Below are 5,314 nucleotides of genomic sequence, written 5' to 3' on the forward strand. Positions count from 1 at the left end.
AGGCTTATTTTTGGTATATATATATATATATATATATATATATACATATATATAAATATATAAAGTTGTTCTCTCTTTAAAATTTTGGGATACAGTTTCCTTTAGCAGACCAAAATATACCCTAAATCTCTAGTGTATGTGTGGCTTTGTTCTAGTCTCCTGCCTGATCACATTCTCTCCCTTTTTTTTAAAAAGTTAGTCTTCTTTCTTTTATCAACCAACTTCCTATCAATTCCTTTTGTAAAATCTTTTATAATTTTCATTTTTACACTCATATTTGATCCCTTCATTGTATTTACCCTTACTTTTGTATATATATAAGTTCTTCTTGCTTTAAAATTTTGGGAGGCATTTTCTACTGAGAGACCAAAATACACCCAAAATCTACTATGTGGCACTGATCTGTGAACTGACTAATCATATTTGATCATATTCTTTTTTTTTATGTTTCTCTTTTTCTTTTTTCTCTCTTTCCCTTTTTTTTCCCCGTTTCAGGTCTCTTCTGATTTGTTTAGTGTATATTTTTCTTGGGTCATTTTTACCCTGTTAGCATTTTGTTCTGTTTGTTCTGTCATTCACCTATTCTCCTCTGGACAAAATGACAAGATGGAAAAAAATCACCTCAAGAAAAGAACAAGAGGCAGTACCAACTGCCAGGGACCAAATCAATATGGACATTAGTAAGATGTTGGAACTAGAGTTCAGAATGACTATTTTAAAGATACTACCTGGGCTTGAAAAAAGCATGGAAGATATTAGAGAAACCCTTTCTGGAGAAATAAAAGAACTAAAATCTAACCAAATCAAAATCAAAAAGTCTAATACTAAGGTGCAATAAAAAATGGAGGCTCTAACTGCTAGGATAAAAGAGGCAGAAGAGAGAATTAGTGATAGAGAAGACCAAATGATGGAAAATAAAGAAACTGAGAAAAAGAGAGATAAACAGCTACTGATCACGAGGGCAGAATTTGAGAGATAAGTGATACCATAAGACGAAAAAATTTAGAATAATTGAGATCCCAGAAGAAGAAGAAAGAAAGAGAGAGGGGCAGAAGGTATATTGGAGCAAATTATAGCAAGGACTTCCCTAATGTGGGGACGGAAACAAGCATCAAAATCCAGGAGGCACAGGGAACCCCCCTCAAAATCAATAAAAGTAGGTCAACAGCCTGACATCTAATAGTAAAACTTACAAGTCTCAAGAGACAAAGAGAAAATCCTGAAAGCAGTTCGGGACAAGAGATCTGGAAACTACAATGGTAGAAACATTAGATTGGCAACACACCGATCCATAGAGACCTGGCAGGCCAGAAAGACCTGACATGATATAATCAGAGCACGAAATGAGAAAAATATGCAGCCAAGAATACTATATCCAGCTAGGTTATCATTGAAAATAGGAGAGATAAAAATCTTCCAGGACAAACAAAAACTAAAGAAATTTGCAAACACGAAAGCAGCCCTAGAGAAATATTGAAAGCAGTCCTCTAAGCAAAGACAGAGCCTAAAATTAACACAGACCAGAAAGGAACACAGACAATATACAGTAACAGTCACCTTACAGGCAACACAGGGCACTACATTCATATCTTTCAATAGTTACCCTGAATGTAAATGAGCTAAATGCCCCAATCAAAAGACACAGGCTATCATATTGGATAAAAAAACAAGACCCATCGATATGCTGTTTGCAAGACACTCATTTTATTTCCAAAGACACCCCCAGATTGAAAGTGAGGAGGTGGAAAATCATTTACCATGCTAATGGACACCAAAAGAAAGCTGGAGTGGCAATCCTTAAATCAGACAAATTTGATTTTAAACCAAAGACTATAACAAGGGGTGAGGAAGGACACTATATCCTACTTAAAGGGTCTATCCAACAAAAAGATCTAACAATTGTAAATATCTATGCCCCTAACATGGGAGCAGCCAATTATATAAGCCAATTAATAACAAAAGCCAAGAAACACATCAACAATAGAGTAATAGTGGGGGACTTTAACACCCACCTCACTGAAATGGACAGACCATCTAAGCAAAAGATTAACAAGGAAATGAAAACTTTAAATGACACACTGGACCAAATGGATGTCACAGATCTATTCAGAACATACCATCCCAAAGCAACAGAATACGCATTCTTCTCTAGTGCCCATGGAACATTCTCCAGAATAGATCACATCCTAGGTCACAAATCAAGTCTCAACTGGTACCAAAGATTGAGATCATTCCCTGCATATTCTCAGACCACACCGCTTTGAAACTAGAACTCAATCACAAAAGGAAAGCTGGAAAGAACTCAAATACATGGAGGCTAAAGAGCATCCTACTAAAGAATGAATGGGTCAACCAGGAAATTAAAGAATTAAAAAAATTCATGGAAACAAATGAAAATGAAAACACAACTGTTCAAAATCTTTGGGATGTGGCAAAGGCCTCCTAAGAAGAAGTATATAGCAATACAAGCCTTTCTCAAGAAACAAGAAAGGTCTCAAATACACAACCTAAACCTACACCTAAAGGAGCTGGAGAAAGAACAGCAAATAAAGCCTAAACCCAGCAGGAGAAGAGAAATAATAAAGATCAGAGCAGAAATCCATGAACTAGAAACCAAAAGAACAGTAGAACAGATCAACAAAACTAGGAGCTGGTTCTTTGAAAGAATTAACAAGATGGATAAACCCCTGGCCAGACTGATCAAAAAGAAAAGAGAAATGACCCAAATCAACAAAATCATGAATGAAAGAGGAGAGATCACAACCAACACCAAAGACATACAAACAATTATAAGAACATATTATGAGCAACTATATGCCAGCAAATTAGATAATCTGGAGGAAATGGATGCATTCCTAGGATGCATCAACTACCAAAACTGAACCAGGAAGAAATAGGAAACCTGAACAGACCTATAACCACTAAGGAAATTGAAGCAGAAATCAAAAATCTCGCAAAAAACAGAAGCCCAGGGCCAGATGGCTTCCCAGGGGAATTCTACCAAACATTTCAAGAAGAATTAATACCTATTCTCCTGAAACTGTTCCAAAAAATAGAAATGGAAGGAAAACTTCTGAACTCGTTTTATGAGGCCACCATTACCTTGATCCCAAACCCAGAAAGACCCCACCAAAAAGGAGAAATACAGACGAATATCCTTGATGAACATGGATGCAAGAATTCTCACCAAAATACCAGCCAATAGGATCCAAAAATACATTAAAAGGATTATTCACCACGACCAAGTGGGATTTATCCCTGCGCTACAATTTGTTCAACATCCGCAAATCAATCAGTGTGATACAATACATTAATAAAAGAAAGAAAAAGAACCATATGAGCCTCTCAATAGATGCAGAAAAAGCATTTGACAAAGTACAGCATGCTTTCTCGATCAAAACTCTTCAGAGTATAGGGATAGAGGGTACATACCTCAATATCATAAAAGCCATCTATGAAAAACCCACAGCGAATATCATTCTCAATGGGGAAAAACTGAGAGCTTTCCCCCTAAGGTCAGGAACACAGCAGGGATGTCTACTATCACTACTGCTATTCTAGATAGTACTATAAGTCCTAGCCACAGCAATCAGGCAACAAAGAGAAATCAAAGGCATCCGAATCGGCAAAGAAGAAGTCAAACTCTCATTCTTTGCAGATGATATGATACTTTATGTGGAAAACCCAAAAGACTCCACCCTAAAACTGCTAGAACTCATACAGGAATTCAGTCAAGTGGCAGGATATAAAATCAATGCACAGAAATCAGTGGCATTCCTATACACCACCACCAAGACAGAAGAAAGATAAATTAAGGAGTCGATCCCATTTACAATTGCACCCAAAACCATAAGATACCTAGGAATAAATCTAACCAAAGAGGCAAAGAATCTGTACTCAGAACACTATAAAATACACATGAAAGAAATTGAGGAAGACACAAAGAAATGGAAGAAACATTCCATGCTCATGGATTGGAAGAACAAATATTGTGAAGATGTCAATGCTACCTAAGGCAATCTACACATTTAATGCAATCCCTATCAAAATACCATCCACTTTTTTCAAAGAAATGGAACAAATAATCCTAAAATTTGTATGGAACCAGATAAGACCCTTAACAGCCAGAGGAATGTTGAAAAAGAAAACCAAAGCTGGCGGCATCACAATTCCAGACTTGCAGCTCTATTACAAAGCTGTCATCATCAAGACAGTATGGTACTGGCACAAAAACAGACACATCAATCAATGGAACAGAATAGAGAGCCCAAAAATGGACCCTCAACTCCATGGGGAATGAATGTCCAATGGCAAGAAGACAGTCTCTTCAACAAATGGTGTTGGGATAATTGGACAGCCACACGCAGAAGAATGAAAGTGGACCATTTCCTTACACCACACACAAAAATAGACTCAAAATGGTTGAAAGACCTAAATGTGAGACAGGAGTCCAACAAAATCCTAGAGGAATTTGAAGTCTGGAATTATGATGCCGCCAGCTTTGCTTTTGTATTTCAACATTCCTCTGGCTGTTCAGGGTCTTCAGCAACCTCTTCGACCTCGCCACAGCAACTTCTTCCTGGAAACATCGCCAAAGGCAAGGGAAGCAAGGGCAAAAATGAACTATTGGGACTTCATCAAGATAAAAAGCTTTTGCACAGCAAAAGAAACAATCAAAAAAACCAAATGACAACCAACAGAATGGGAGAAGATATTTGCAAATGACATATTAAATAAAGGGCTAGTATCCAAAATCTATAAAGAACTTATCAAACTCAACACCCAAAGAATGAATGATCCAGTCAAGAAATGGGCAGAAGACATGAACAGACATTTTTCCAAAGAAGACATCCAAATGGCCAACAGACACATGAAAAAGCATTCAATATCACTCAGCATCAGGGAAATCCAAATCAAAACCTCAGTGAGATACCACCTCACACCCGTCAGAAGGGCTAAAATTAACAAATCAGGAAATGACAGATGTTGGCGGGGATGCAGAGAAAGGGGAAGCCCCCTACACTGTTGGTGGAAATGCAAGCTGAGGCAGCCACTCTGGAGAACAGTATGGAGGTTCCTCATAAAGTTGAAAATAGAGCTGCCTTACGACCCAGCAATTGGACTACTGGGTATTTACCCCAAAGATAGAAATGTAGTGATCCAAGGGTTACGTGCACCCAGATGTTTATAGCAGCAATGTCCATAATAGCCAAACTATGGAAAGAGCCAAGATGTCCATCGACAGATGAATGGATAAAGAAGTGGTATATATATACAATGGAATATTATGCAGCCATCAAAAAGAATGAAATCT

The sequence above is a fragment of the Zalophus californianus genome, chromosome 14, assembly GCF_009762305.2.
Source record: "Zalophus californianus isolate mZalCal1 chromosome 14, mZalCal1.pri.v2, whole genome shotgun sequence".
In the NCBI taxonomy this organism is placed as follows: Eukaryota; Metazoa; Chordata; class Mammalia; order Carnivora; family Otariidae; genus Zalophus; species Zalophus californianus.